The following is a 16,501-nucleotide window of genomic DNA, read 5'->3' as shown; positions in this document are numbered from 1 at the left end:
CTACTTCGTGTAACCTTAGTGAGTATTGATTGCTGAGTTTCTGACTGATTATGATGGAATTCTGTGGTTTTTGCTTTAAGGTTCTTTTGAGGAAATTCCCGAAGAACAAGGCGTGGATTGTGAAGGAGCGTTTGAGGAGAACCCTGGAGGAGCTATAGGTGAGGGCTACTCACTGAACTATTAGCTAATGCTTTAGGTGTCGACGCATTCGAATTGTTTTACTGTTTATGCACTTGTTTGTGTGTGACTGGGAAAATGTTTTCTGAGGCTTCGGCTGACAATGATGATTATTCATCTATTGACTGTTTTTGAGTTTGAATCACATGCTATGTGCTAAATGGTTAATCTAGGATGTGTGATATCTGCTCTATATGCTAAGTGCTACGTGGTTAATCTAGGATGTGTTGATATATGAGCTATGATTGTTGGACTGTGCTAATTTAACTATGCTATTACACATATATTTGTGGTTCTGGAGAGTGAGGATAACGGGCAAGTCATGCCAAATTTTTATGAGATTTCGAGAAAGTTTGACGGGACGAACGGAGTTCGGGCCTTGTTATGGTTTTAGTGGATCGAGACATTCTCTGGGAATTACTTGGGATTATGGGATCTTTGAAACTCATAGGAATTACGATAAGACTAAATGGAAACTATTTTTACAAGGAAAATTCATAGGATATTAAGCAACCTCTAAACCTTTAAATAATGATAACAATCTTGGATGCAAGCTTAGGACTGAAAGATTAGATTTGGAAAATGAGAAGTGTCGTCGAATCCAAGTTTTAGGGAAATTGTAAGTTCTGAGTATGTTGATACTCCTTCGCTCTTTGAGCAGTTTGCTTAGTCATCCAAGGGATGAGCCGAGAAGCTTCACTGAGGCGTGAGACCTCGTGAAAAGCATGGGTCTTCACTAAGGCGTGAGACCTCGTGAACAGCATGAAACTTCACTGAAGCGTGAGACTTCGTGCAAGTGTGTAAATTCACTGAGGCGTGAGACCTCGTGAAAGCATAAAACTTCACTGAAGCGTGAGACTTCGTGATCGTATAAGACTTCACTGAAGTGTGAGACTTCGTGAAAGCATCGACGACTCGAAGAGTTATCACGAGTGATTGCACTCTTTTTATGATTAATTGTATTTTGTCGCAGAATCAACATTTACCTTAGGGTATTCTTTATAGAGACAGTAAGTTAGTTAGAACACGTGGCGACGTGTCGAGTGAGGTCGGAGACGTTGTTTGGCTAATCACTTTGCATTCATGCACTCATTTTGAGGTTAATACACGGCGGGATATCGAACCTCGGTGGATTCCAAAATGGTCATAAGACCCGGATTTCCATATAAGAACACTGCGGTGATTCTTAGTAGCAGACGGAAATGGCAGACCTTCGGGTTCACTGCTGATCTGACTACACTTTGTGTGGTATAAGAGACACGCGTGCAGAAATGGTCCCACCGTGGCTGGTGCTAGGGCTGACTCGTTGATGCCCATCCTTCCGGAATGCATCTTGTCAACCGGCATTGCATTTCACGCAACATGCATACTAACTTAGTCGCTGAGTGTGATCGATACTTGTTAAACCTATTTGGTGCATGCTAATTGTTATTATCGTCTTTTATAGTCATTGTGAAATATACAACTCTAGGATGCTATCTCTAACTTATAAGCCTAAGTGGCTACTCCTTATCTTTACCTATTGGATTTATTATTTACATAATTCTTTGGAGTTGACCCTCGCGTCTTTTGTGTGTGCTTTGGCCGACTACACCCATTGTCAGATGTCTATGGCGGACTGGTTTACGATGGTCCATCCTTCGGGGGGGACCCGGTTTGAGATGCTGGACCAGGATGACCCCGGTTCGTGGGTGGTCGACCCCGCTGGCCACCGAGCGACCTATTCGGGGAGGATTATGGAGGACCGCGTTGACCGACTGGGACACCTGACGGAGGGAGTGCTGAGGAGGTACACTGTGAGCTTCAACTTACCACCCGGCGTGCACTGCGGGCCAGGAGTAGGAGCACCACCACCACCGTCATCTTCTGATGATGAGGACCCCTCAGAGGAGGAGCCTGTGGGAGGGACTTCTGCAGAGTCCAGCTCACCCACTGTTGCTGTCATCGATGATTTTGGCTCGGGCCCTAAGCCCGTGGGGCCAGCACAGGAGCGCATCGGGTTAGCGAGAGGAGGTAGGATAGTGTACATAGACTTGGTCGTTCTGGATTCAGATTCGGACGACGATCACGCTAGCATGTAGTTTTGAGTGCTAGTGTGAGCTCCTCGAGACAGGATTAGTGTAGGAGTAGAGTCTTAGCTCTGACCGTCATGTTTCTATTTGGGGACAGGGTAGTTTCCTGCCGATAGCTTTTTGTGTGGTTTCTCTACGGAAATCACAGAGAGTTGGTTGGACTAGGGGGTCTTGTTTTAGGCCGTTTGGGCTAACTTATTCTCATTTTTGAGGGATGGTGTTGCGGACACTTAACTTTTCCTTTGGATTGTTCATATTGCCTAAGGGCGTTACATTCTACTACTTCCCGTCTTTGGAGGATACTCGTGACGTGGTTTGTTTCTTACAGCGGGGGCTGTAAATATTATTGTATATTAGTTCTGTTATCTTTTGTTGTTGAGTTTCATTCTTTTCAGTCTTTAATTATATCGAAAAAAAAAATTCACGTTTTTCCGCTTTAAGTTTCTTTTTGGTTACTAAAGTGACGCCACCGAAATCGGGGTGTTACATTGTGGTATCAGAGCTTGTCGAGTCTTTCAGGAGTCTTTGGGGAATAGGTCTTCTGTGCTAGGTTGTGTGACTCTGTAAAGAGTGAAAATTGATTGTCTGCAAGCGATTTTTCGCTTAGAATTGATTGAAGTTATTGCTTAATCATATTGTATAGTTATGTTAGATGCTATCTTATGATGAGTACTAACTGTTTGTTTGACTTAACAGAACATGGTGAACACTAACCAATTAGCTGGATGATGGCCACTATGGCCCAAGCTGTGACTGCACAGGCAAACGATAATGTTATGAGGCGTGCTGCCGAGGAGGCACGTGATCAGCATCAGCGTCAGAGAGAAGTGACACTGGACCAGAACAAAGGCCTGAATGACTTCAGGAGACAAGATCCTCCAAAGTTTTCGGGTGGTACTGACCCGGACAAAGAGGATCTTTGGATCCAGGAAATTGAGAAGATATTTGGCGTATTACAAACTGTTGAGGGCGCCAAGGTGGGCATGGCAACTTATCTGCTGCTTGGTGATGCTGAGTACTGGTGGAGAGGCACCAGGGGAATTATGGAAGCCAATCATGAAGAGATCAACTGGAACTCCTTTCGAACTGCGTTCTTGGAAAAGTATTTTCCAACAAGTGCTCGGGATGAGCGGGAGGCACAGTTTCTGACACTCCGACAAGGAGGTATGTCTGTACCAGAATTTGCTTCCAAGTTGGAATCTCTGGCGAAGCATTTCCAATTTTTCAACGATCATGTTGATGAGCGCTACATGTGTAAGCGCTTTGTTAATGGACTGAGGCCTGACATCGAGGACTCAGTGAGGCCTTTGGGAATCATGCGCTTCCAGTCTTTGGTTGAGAAAGCCACAGAAGTGGAATTGATGAAGAACAAGAGGCTGAATCGTGCTGGAACAGGAGGGCCGATGAGGTCGGGCTCTCAAAACTTTCAAGGCAGAGGGAAATTTCAGAGCAGGAGGTCGTACCAACGTCCTGCTGGTAGAGGATTTGTTTCAGGATCTTACAGACCCATGGTGGGTACTGCTGGTGGTTCTGGAGATTAGACTTTGAACAGGGAGACGACCTGTTTCAGATGTGGGAAGCCAGGGCACTATGCTAATGTTTGTCCCGACACGAGGCCCAAATGCTTTAATTGTAACAAATTGGGGCATACTGCCGATCAGTGTAGAGCACCCAAGACGGAACCAACTGTCAACACTGCTCGTGGAAAGCGTCCTGCTGCTAAGGCAAGAGTCTACACCATGGATGGTGAGGATACTGAAGGAGTTGACGGTCTGATCAGGGGAGACTGCGAGATTGACGGTAATCTCCTAACTGTACTTTTCGATTCCGATGCAACGCACTCTTTTATCTCTAGGGAATGTGTGACCAGATTAAAACTTCCTATTACTGCTTTGAGCTTTGATCTTATAGTTACCACCCCTGCCAAAACTCTACTTGCTAATACGACATGTATGTATTGTCCAGTAACATATAGAGATAGAGTCTACCATGCTAACCTAGTATGCCTAACTCTCAAGAACCTAGATGTTATCCTAGGAATGGACTGGTTGTCCCACTATCATTGTCTTTTGGACTGCAACCGAAAGAGAGTGGTATTTCCTGACTCGGATCTTTCCGAGTATCTATCCGCCAATCACATTAGCGTCTCTTTGAACGAAGGATCTCAAGAGTATTCCGTATTGCTAAGCTTGGAGAGTAAAGGGAATCCGGAAGTTAACAATATTCCAGTGGTGAGAGACTTCACTGATGTTTTTCCTGGCGATGTACCTGGACTGCCGCCTGTACGCGACATTGAGTTTGCTATTGACATCGTACCGGGAACAGGGCCGATTTCGATTGCACCATATCGTATGGCACCTGCGGAGTTAGTAGAATTGAAGTCTCAACTAGAGGATCTTCTGTCGAAGGGATTTATCCGTCCAAGCGTTTCACTTTGGGGAGCGTGCTGGTCAATTCGCAAGTGTACGAATACCTCCGGGTTTTAAATTATCGAACCACAGGGAATTAGATTGCAAATCCAGTTTAAGATTCAAGTTCAAGGTTGAAAAGCGAGTAAAATTCAGTTTTAATGATTGGTTGTTTCTTGAGTTTGTAAAAAGACAAGTGATCAAGTAATAAAGCGATTGAAATTCAGAGATGAGATTGCCTTGGGTTCTTGTTCAACTAATTCAATTTTAGCAAACCTTCCTATTCAATTAATCCTGAGTCTCTCCTTGATGTTCTAGCCTAGATAGTTATCTATCGATGCCTCGTAAAGAAAACCCTTTCTAAACAAAAGATAGATTCAATTCCTTGACAACCTAAACATTTGTTAGAAGCACTAAGCATGCAATTTCAGGCCAACAAACCCCAACCCTTCCTCTATTCCTAGCAGCAAGTATAGAAGAGGTAATCTCACAACAAGTCCCAATCCTATAACAAACTATCGTTATGATTATAGAAAAGTAGAAAGCTAGCATGCATACAAGCTTGAAAGATAAAACATAGAAGTGAGATTCAAGGGTTTACTCAGAACTTCATGAATAGAAAAGGATTGAAAGCTAAAACATTCAAAGTCTTACAAAGAACCCAAAGCAAAAGGGGTTTTTAGCCAAACATGGCTATGAAATCCATGCTAGAAAATAAAGATAAAACCTGGAACATAAGACCTAGGGAAAGCTCCCAAAGCTCCAGAACTCAAGCTCTCTCTTCTAACTTATGAAAATATCATAAAAATGACAAAAGGTCCCAAGAGAAATGACAAAAAGCCTATTTATAAGCAAACAGGTCGAGTCTGGGCGCTCAGGCGCCAATTCAGAGCGCCTGAGCGCCAATTGCATGCAAAAACATGCTCTCTGGACCCAATTGGCGCCTAGGCGCTTAAGCTCGCCTGAAAAGGGCTTTTTGGCTTCTGAAACTCCTCTTTCCAATCCTCTTTAAGTTTTCCATCAATTCCATGCTTATTGGCCTTCTTCCTTCTTCAGTTCCTGATCTGAAACTTAACCAACAAGCCAAGGACAATTCTAGAAGCTCAAAGAGCTTATTAGCACATGAGATCCTTCAATTAACACAATAAAACCATGCAAGTCCTAAACTTTACTCAAAATGCAAGAAAACTCCCTATAAAACTACTAAATTACTAAAGCCAAATAAAGACTAAAGAAAAGATAAAAATGCATGAGAATGCATGAAACACTACATGAGACTCAACAAAAAGACTCAAAACACACAAAGAAATGACCCTAAAAACACTACTAAAATAGGGTCATCACACCACTATACTCAACGACAGCTCGTCCTCGAGCGTAAATAACACTCGCTTGTCCTCAAGCGCAAGAAATGCTCCCAAAACAAGTGCTCAACAAGGGATACTTAAGAAAAATGGGGGATTTAGCAACCACAGCTGGTTCCAAACGAAAGACACAACAATCCACTTCATGCAACTTTCGGACAAAGAAGAGTGTAGAGTCCACTATGAGAAGCATATAGATCTAAAATTCCTAGGATGAGATATATATTTAGTGCACTGAGCACACAAGCAGTTCATAGGTTCTGGATATCATTCACTCAAGAGCAACCAAGATTAAACATGCACAAATTCAATGAGACTTCAAAGGGTTGAAATGTTGGCTTGGTGAAGTACTAGGTGGTTGGTCCCTAAGGAAGTCTAAAGCTTCAAGCATCTTGAGTGTGGTCCCATTAGTAACCCCGGAGCTTTCAACAACAAACTTTTAAGCACAAGTCTCTTAGCCCCTTTTTCAACTTTCTTTTCTTCTATTTTTTTCTTTTTGCAACTCCAACTTGATTAGGAGTCTTTTTCTTTCTTTTTATTTTTCTTCTTTTTTACATTTGGGGCAAGAGACATTCCCGACTTTAATTACTAGCTCCAACACAATGCAAGGACCAACACTCCCCAAAATCCAACCTATCATCCATCCCAATCAAATAGCTAACAAAGAAATCTTCAATAGGCTCAAAAGGGACAACTAGGGACAAATGTTCAAACCAACAAACTCTGAAGCTCAAACACCTACAGGTCTCAAGAATTGTGCAAGTATCACAAAGCATGCAAAGAGTGAAATCAATACAGAACCAAGAGGTACGAGTGAGTCAGGATCCTCTAGGGAAATTTTATGGTGAAGGGTCAAAGATGGACCCTTATGGACTCACACCAACTCTATCCTCAAGAAACACTCGGAAGACCGAAGTCTCCTCCTCTCTTCCCCAAAGCATGCAATCACTCAACCCCAAAAGACAACACAAGTATTCACAAAAACATTTTCAAAAGCAGCACAAGTTAGAGAGTAAAGCTTGCGGGCAACAACATGTGAGTATAGGGAAGTAAAGACCCAAAAACGACTCTAACAAAACAATGCATGATTAAAAGAAAAATAAAAGCTACAAAAGAAAAATATGCAAAAATGCATGAGGTAAACTAAGGGAAAGAGTTGACCTTCTTTACCAATTACCATGGAGGCCTTAGAGTCACCTCCTACTCCAGAATTTAGACTCTCAATCCCTGCAAAATGCAACAAACAAACAAGCAAAATAACAAAACTTGGGTTGTCTCCCAAGCAGCCCATTGTTATAGTCTTAGGTTGACTATCCCCCTTGTCAAGGAGGTTTGAAAAACATGGTTTCCAACTTCAGCACCTCACCACCTTGGTACACTTTCAACCTCTGTCCATTCACGGTGAAAGTGTTCTTGGTCTCTGGGTTTTCGACCTCAACAGCACCATGAGGAAACACCCTCTTGACCACAAAGGGTCCAGACCATCTAGACTTGAGTTTCCCAGGGAAGAGTCTCAATCTAGAATTGAAGAGCAGCACCAATTGCCCTGAGACAAATTCCCTATTCAAAATTTTTCTATCATGCCACTTCTTTGTCTTTTCCTTATAGATGCTAGCACTCTCATAAGCTCGGAGTCGGAACTCATCAAGCTCATTCAATTGCAAGAGTCTCTTCTCGCTAGCAACTTTCCAATCAAAATTCAATTTCCTTATGGCCCAATAGGCCTTGTGTTCTAACTCCACAGGTAAGTGATATGCTTTCCCAAAAACTAAATGGAAAGGAGAGGTACCAATCGGAGTTTTAAAAGCGGTTCGGTAGGCCCATAAAGCATCGTCAAGTTTCCTTGACCAATCCTTTCTGGTAGAATCTACCACCTTTTCAAGAATACGTTTTAACTCCCGATTAGAAATCTCAACTTGCCCACTAGTTTGGGGGTGATAGGGGGTAGACACTTTGTGCTTAACACCATATTTTTCCAAGAGAGACTCGAAAGCTCTGTTGCAAAAGTGGGTACCCCCATCACTTATAATTGCCCTAGGTACACCAAACCTAGTAAAAATATTCTTTTTTAGAAAAGCAACCACCACCTTAGAGTCATTTGTTGAGAGTGCAGCGGCTTCAACCCACTTGGAAACATAATCAACAGCCACTAAAATATACTGGCAACCAAAAGAAGGTGGGAAAGGTCCCATGAAATCGATGCCCCAAACATCAAACAACTCAATTTCCAAAATATTCTTGAGGGGCATCTCATTTCTCCTTGAGATGTTACCAGTTCGTTGACATCTATCACAACTCTCAACAAAAGCTCTACTATCCCTATGCAGTGTAGGCCAATAGAAACCACTTTGGAGAACCTTAGCAGCGGTCCTCTATCCACTAAAATGTCCACCATAACTTGATCCATGGCAATGCCAAAGAATTTTCTCAAAATCAACTTCTAGGATACACCTTCTAATGACTCCATCAGAACAAATTTTGAAAAGGAAAGGGTCATCCCAGAGGTAAGATTTTGCATCATGCAGAAATTTTTTCTTTTGCTGCCATGTGAAGTCATGGGGAATAAGTCCAGCAACACGGAAATTAGCAAAGTGTACATACCAGGGTAGGGGTTCCTCGGTGGAAACAGCTAGGAGTTTCTCATCCGGGAACTCCTCTTGAATAGGCATTGGGCTGCATGCCCCACCTTCCAATCTTGACAAATGGTCTGCCACGCCATTGCCCTTGCCTCTCCGGTCAATGATCTCAAGGTCAAACTCTTGAAGGAGTAAGACCCATCGAATCAACCTTGGCTTAGAGTCCTGTTTAGCAAACAAATGCCTCAAAGCAGCATGGTCAGTATGAACAATTACTTTAAAACCCAAGATGTAAGGCCTAAACTTTTCACAAGCAAAGACTACACCCAACAACTCTTTTTCAGTTGTAGTGTAGTTCCTTTGGGCCTCATTCAACACTCTACTTGCATAGTATATCACATACAACACTCTTTCTTTCTTTTGACACAAGACAGCCCAAAAGCTAGATCACTAGCATCACACATGATTTCAAAAGGTAGAGACCAATCCGAAGCAACAATTACCGGGGCTGTCACCAAACTCTCTTTAATAGACTCAAAAGCTTTCAAACAATTCTCATCAAAAGTAAAAGGTGCTTCCTTCTCAAGCAAGTTGGTCATAGGCTTAGCTAATTTGGAAAAGTCTTTAATAAACCTCCTATAAAATCCAGCATGCCCGAGGAAACTCCTAATACCCTTGATGTTAGTCGGGGGAGGGAGCTTTTCAATGACTTCAATCTTAGCTCTATCAACCTCAATCCCCTTTTCGGACACCTTGTGTCCAAGAACTATGCCATCCCTAGCCATGAAATGGCATTTCTCCCAATTCAAGACCAAGTTGGTCTCTTGACATCTTTTCAGAACCAAGGCTAAATTCCCTAGACAAGCATCAAAATTCGGACCAAAAACAGAGAAGTCGTCCATAAAAATCTCGATGCAAGTCTCTATCAAGTCAGAGAAAATAGCAAACATACACCTTTGGAAAGTAGCTGGGGCATTGCAAAGCCCAAATGGCATTCTCTTATAAGCAAACACGCCGTAAGGACAAGTGAATGCCGTCTTCTCTTGGTCCTCCGGTGCAACACAAATTTGGTTGTACCCGGAATAGCCATCAAGAAAACAGTAGTATTGATGTCCAGCCAACTTATCCAGCATTTGATCTATGAAGGGCAAAGGAAAGTGATCCTTTCTAGTTACCGAATTCAGCCTTCGATAGTCAATACAAACCCTCCACTTCGTCACTTGACGAGTGGGAATCAACTCATTATTCTCATTGGCAACCACAGTGATGCCTCCTTTCTTGGGAACCACTTGAACGTGGCTTACCCATTCACTATCCGAAATTGGATAAATCACACCTGCATCAAGCAATTTGATTATCTCTTTCCTCACCACATCCTTCATGGAAGGGTTAAGTCTTCTTTGAGGTTGGACTATAGGTTTGTAATTTTCTTCCAACAAAATTTTATGCATGCATATCGCAGGACTAATACCTTTGATATCATCAATAGTCCAACCCAAAGCTGACTTGTGATCCCTCAAAACTCTGAGGAGTTTCTCCTCTTCCAAGGGAGTGAGAGCACTATTCAAAATAACAGGTTTATTCTCACCTTCCTCAAGATAAGCATACTTGAGAGAGGAAGGGAGTTGCTTGAGCTCACTCTTCTCCTCAGTTGGAATCTCCTCATCCCTAGTTAACTCTTCTTTCCAAATGCTTTTAGTGGCAAGAGATGAGACAGATTCTAATTGAGATAGAGTAGCATTCACCTCATGATACAAAGAATCAAGTTCCCTCTTAAGATTTTGGTCCTCTATCTCTAACCCCTCCATGATTGTTGTTTCCAAGGGGTCCTTAATAGATATCCTAACAAACTCTTCACACACGAGCTCATCCCCTACTTCACATCGGAAAACTTCCTCATCCGCTCGGTGTTTTAAAGAGTCAAAAATATTGAAGAGGACCTCATCTTCACCTACTTTCAAAGTTAGAGTTCCCTTAGCCACTTTAATCTCAGCCTCACCAGTGGCTAAGAATGGTCTCCCCAATATGAGAGGAACTTTAGAGTCCTCTTCCATGTCTAAAATGACAAAATCCACTGGGAAGACAAACTTATCCACCTTAACCACAACATCTTCAATGATCCCGTAAGGGGTTTTTAAGGACCTATCCGCCATTTGCAAAGAAATCATAGTTGGGGTAACCTCACCTAAGTTCAACCTTTTAAACATACTAAGCGGCATCAAGTTGATACTAGCTCCTAGATCACACAAGGCTTCTACCATAGTTAACCCCTCTATCTCCACCGGAATAGTAAAACTCCCGGGATCTCTCCTCTTTTTAGGCATCTTCCTTTGCAAAATGGCACTACACTCTTCGGTCATCAAGATAGTTTCATCGACCTCACTCAACTTCCTTCTCTTACTGAGGATATCCTTCATGAACTTAGCATAGATTGGCATTTGCTCCAAGGCTTCGGAGAAAGGAATATTAATATGGAGTTTCTTAAAAACTTCCAAGAACTTAGAAAATTGTTTGTCCAAATTTTTCTTCACCAAAGCCTTGGGAAATGGAATCTTGCGGAGTTCAGGAGTATGGGTATTTACAACTCTAGTCCTAGTAGGCTCTCTAGCTCTTTCCTCCATAACAACCTAATCTCTTTCTACCTCAGCTTCCTCACTTTTCTCTCCCTCAACTTTCTCCTCTGGCCCATGTAACACTCTTCCACTCCTAGTAGAAACCACAGCAGTATTTTCTTGCTCAGTCAAAGTTAAAGTTTCGGAAGAAAACTTACCTTGGTGATTCTCGGACATTTGCTTTGCTAGCTGTCCCAATTGACTCTCCAAGCTCTTGATAGCCATATCATGGCTCTTGTAATTGCTCGATGTATGGTCAATGAATCTCTCAATCAGCTCCTCAAGACTCCTCTTGCCAACCGTCTTTACAAAAATTTGCGGCTGGACAAGAGGCCCTTGTTCTGAGGTTGGAGCTTTTCCTCCTTGAGTCAATAATCTGACCTTGCCAACATCATTATTAACAGTACACTGGTTACTATCATGAGATTCACCACAAAATTTGCACTCCAAACTAGTTACTCTCGCTCCAATTGACTTGGCATCCTGAATATGTTTCCGCATTTCCGCTACTTCCTCGGAGAGTTGCTTGTTGGAGGCTATGAGCTTTTCATAAGATTCCACTTCAAAAGAACTTCTTCGGATTTGGCGTTCATTCTCGGAGTTCATGGCCCTCATCGCCATTTTCTCTATCAAATCATACCCCGCTTGTGGGGGAAGAGCATCGAACTCCCCACTTGAAGCCGCATCCAAGCCAAACCGTGATGAATATAGTAACCCATCATAGAACTTCGCCACACATTCCGCTTGGGTGAGATTGTGTTGAGGACATTTCCTCAAAAGCTTCTTAAAGTGCTCCCAAGCCTCATAAAGATTTTCATCTGTGGATTGCGCGAAAGTCATGATGTCATTCTTCAATTTCCTCAAGAGGGACCTTGGGAAGAACCTCGTTGTGAATTTTTCTGCAAGGTCTTCCCAAGTAGTGAGACTCCCTTGAGGTTGTGAGTTCAGCCAATCCTCTGCTGCGTCCTTCAAAGAGAAGGGAAATAGGCTCAACCGGATTGCTTCTGTAGAAACATTCACCACCCGATAAGTGTTGCAATTCCGGATGAACTTCTCCATATGAGCATGAGGATCTTCCGAGGAACCTCCACCATATTGGCTTTGGCTCACCATGTTGATGAATGCCGGTCTTAATTCAAAGTTCCCCACTACTTCAGGAATGACAATACTTCCGGATAGTCAAAGCTCATGCACCCCGAAGTTAGTTCCCGAAGAGTTCGGTTGGAATTCTCAACTTCTTGTTCACGTAAGCGGAGGGTGATACCCTCTTGGATCCTTGCCTCAATGTGGGCTTGCATCTCCTCCTCTGTCATGCGGCCACCCATGGTGGTGCATCTCTTGAAAGCAACCTACGTAAGACACTCAACAGAGAAAGATTAGTAGCACCAATTCTAGACAAGTTAAAACTTAAAACTTAAACCAAAAATCGCAAAACAATTCCCCGGCAACGGCGCCAAAAACTTGTTGGTCAATTCGCAAGTGTACGAATACCTCCGGGTTTTAAATTATCGAACCACAGGGAATTAGATTGCAAATCCAGTTTAAGATTCAAGTTCAAGGTTGAAAAGCGAGTAAAATTCAGTTTTAATGATTGGTTGTTTCTTGAGTTTGTAAAAAGACAAGTGATCAAGTAATAAAGTGATTGAAATTCAGAGATGAGATTGCCTTGGGTTCTTGTTCAACTAATTCAATATTAGCAAACCTTCCTATTCAATTAATCCTGAGTCTCTCCTTGATGTTCTAGCCTAGATAGTTATCTATCGATGCCTCGTAAAGAAAACCCTTTCTAAACAAAAGATAGATTCAATTCCTTGACAACCTAAACATTTGTTAGAAGCACTAAGCATGCAATTTCAGGCCAACAAACCCCAACCCTTCCTCTATTCCTAGCAGCAAGTATAGAAGAGGTAATCTCACAACAAGTCCCAATCCTATAACAAACTATCGTTATGATTATAGAAAAGTAGAAAGCTAGCATGCATACAAGCTTGAAAGATAAAACATAGAAGTGAGATTCAAGGGTTTACTCAGAACTTCATGAATAGAAAAGGATTGAAAGCTAAAACATTCAAAGTCTTACAAAGAACCCAAAGCAAAAGGGGTTTTTAGCCAAACATGGCTATGAAATCCATGCTAGAAAATAAAGATAAAACCTGGAACATAAGACCTAGGGAAAGCTCCCAAAGCTCCAGAACTCAAGCTCTCTCTTCTAACTTATGAAAATATCATAAAAATGACAAAAGGTCCCAAGAGAAATGACAAAAAGCCTATTTATAAGCAAACAGGTCGAGTCTGGGCGCTCAGGCGCCAATTTAGAGCGCCTGAGCGCCAATTGCATGCAAAAACATGCTCTCTAGACCCAATTGGCGCCTAGGCGCCCACTCCCCAGCGCCTAGGCACTTAAGCTCGCCTGAAAAGGGTTTTTTGGCTTCTGAAACTCCTCTTTCCAATCCTCTTTAAGTTTTCCATCAATTCCATGCTTATTGGCCTTCTTCCTTCTTCAGTTCCTGATCTGAAACTTAACCAACAAGCCAAGGACAATTCTAGAAGCTCAAAGAGCTTATTAGCACATGAGATCCTTCAATTAACACAATAAAACCATGCAAGTCCTAAACTTTACTCAAAATGCAAGAAAACTCCCTATAAAACTACTAAATTACTAAAGCCAAATAAAGACTAAAGAAAAGATAAAAATGCATGAGAATGCATGAAACACTACATGAGACTCAACAAAAAGACTCAAAACACACAAAGAAATGACCCTAAAAACACTACTAAAATAGGGTCATCAGAGCGCCTGTCTTATTGGTAAAGAAGAAGGACGGGAAATTTAGATTATGTGTCGACTACCGACAACTGAACAAAGTAACCGTCAAGAATAGGTATCCGTTACCTAGAATTGATGATTTGATGGATCAACTGCGAGGAGCTGCGATATTCTCAAAGAAAGACCTGAAGTCGGGTTACCATCAGATCAGAGTAAAGACTGAGGATATCCAGAAGACGGCATTCAGAACTCGTTATGGACACTATGAGTATTTAGTGATGCCATTTGGGGTGACAAACAAACCTGCCATTTTCATGGATTACATGAACAGGACTTTCCATACATTCTTAGATCGATTCGTCGTGGTGTTTATCGACGACATTCTGATTTACTCAAAGAATGTTGAGGATCATGAGGGGCACTTGCGTCAGGTTTTACAAGTGCTGAGGGAGAAAGAGTTGTACGCCAACCCTTCTAAGTGCGAATTTTGGCTCGAAGAAGTAAAATTCTTAGGCCATGTGATCTCTAAAGAGGGTATAGTTGTGGACCCAGCAAAGGTAGAGACCGTATTGTCATGGGAACGGCCAAGGACTGTGACGGAGATCAGGAGTTTTGTCGGTTTGGCGGGATATTATCGTCGTTTCATCAAGAATTTCGCCAAGATTGTTGGACCTTTGACTCAACTTACGAGGAAGGATCAACCTTTTGCACGGACCGAAGCATGCGAAACTAGCTTTCAGACGATGAAGGAATGTTTGACGACGTCACCTGTACTCGTCCTACCGCAACCAGAGGAACCGTATGAAGTGTATTGTGATGCTTCGCATCAAGGTTTGGGATGTGTGCTGATGCAACATCGGAAAGTGGTGGCTTATGCTTCACGACAACTGAAGATTCATGAGAAGAACTATCCAACTCATGACTTAGAACTCGCTGCCATCGTATTTTCGCTGAAAATCTGGAGACATCACTTATATGGATGCAATTTTACCATATTCAGTGATCACAAGAGCTTGAAGTACTTGTTCGTGCAGAAGGAGCTGAACATGAGACAACAACGCTGGATGGAATTTCTCAAGGATTACGAGTTTACCCTACAATATCATCCCGGGAAGGCTAATGTTGTTGCTGATGCCTTGAGCAGGAAGATACATATCTCGTCAATGATGGTTAAAGAGCTGCAACTGCTGGAACAATTTCGAGATTTGAGCTTAGATGTGAGATTATCCGAGGGAGAACTGAAGTTCGGAATGATCAGAATCGCCAATGGATTGATGGAAGAAATCTGAGACCAACAGTTACAAGATGAATTTCTACTCGGGAAAAGGAACTTGGTAATTCAGGGTAAGGACCCGGAATTCAAGGTAGGAAGTGACAATATCCTACGGTGTAAGGATAGAGTTTGCGTACCTAACAACCCTGACTTGAGGAGGTTGATTATGGACGAAGGTCACAAGAGCAAGTTGAGCATTCATCCTGGAATGAAAAAGATGTATCAGGACTTGAAGGTGAATTTTTGGTGGCCAGGAATGAAAAGACAAGTGGCTGAGTATGTAGCTGCATGTTTAACCTGTCAGAAAGCGAAGGTGGAACATCAGAAATCTTCAGGTATGCTACAAAGCTTGGATGTACCAGAATGGAAATGGGATAGCATATCGATGGTTTTCGTCGTGGCTTTGCCAAGAACTCAGAAGGGATATGATTCGATTTGGGTAATAGTGGATCGATTGACTAAGTCGGCTTATTTCATACCTGTGAGAACTACGTACAACGTGGAGAAACTATCAGAGATATATATAGCTGAGATTGTACGACTTCATGGAGTGCCAACAAGTATTGTTTTCGATCGAGACCCAAAGTTTACTTCACATTTTTGGGGAGCTCTTCAGGAGGCTTTGGGAACGAGGCTGAGATTAAGTTCTGCTTATCATCCACAGACTGATGGACAGACTGAGAGAACTATCCAATCATTGGAGGATTTGCTACAAGCTTGCGTGTTAGACAACAAGGGCAGTTGGGATAACCTATTGCCATTGATTGAGTTCACATACAACAACAGTTTTCATACGAGCATAGGTATGGCACCGTATGAGGCTTTGTATGGCAGCAAGTGTAGAACACCTTTATGTTGGTATCAAAATGGAGAGAATCTGTTAGTAGGACTAGAACTTCTGCAACAGACAACCGAGAAGATCAAGCAGATTAGAGAGAAAATGAAGACTTCTCAAAGTAGACAGAAGAGTTATGCAGATCAAAGGCGCCGAACTCTAGAATTCGAAGAAGGAGACCATGTATTTCTGCGAGTTACCCAGACTACAGGAGTTGGTCGAGCAATCAAGTCAAGAAAGCTTACGCCAAAGTTCATTGGACCTTATCAGATTACACGTCGTGTAGGACCGGTAGCTTATCAGATTGCACTACCACCATTTCTATCAAACATTCACGATGTATTCCATGTGTCACAACTAAGGAAGTATATTGCTGATCCGACACATGTTATCGAGCTGGATGACATTGAGTTGAAG

The 16,501-nt window shown here is 42.4% G+C and overlaps 1 non-coding gene across 1 annotated transcript; it reads left to right on the top strand.

Annotated features, from left to right (window-relative positions):
- The first annotated feature begins 11,960 nt into the window (after window positions 1–11,960).
- On the top strand, window positions 11,961–12,067 carry LOC130734861 (small nucleolar RNA R71). The gene has a single exon (XR_009018199.1). It is a non-coding gene; the product is annotated as a small nucleolar RNA R71 (small nucleolar RNA).
- The last annotated feature ends 4,434 nt before the right edge of the window (window positions 12,068–16,501 follow it).

Source organism: Lotus japonicus, chromosome 1 (genome assembly GCF_012489685.1).
Source record: "Lotus japonicus ecotype B-129 chromosome 1, LjGifu_v1.2".
Classification (NCBI taxonomy): domain Eukaryota; kingdom Viridiplantae; phylum Streptophyta; class Magnoliopsida; order Fabales; family Fabaceae; genus Lotus; species Lotus japonicus.
The sequence above is the reverse complement of the archived record's forward strand: the minus strand, read 5'-3'. Positions and strand labels throughout refer to the sequence as shown.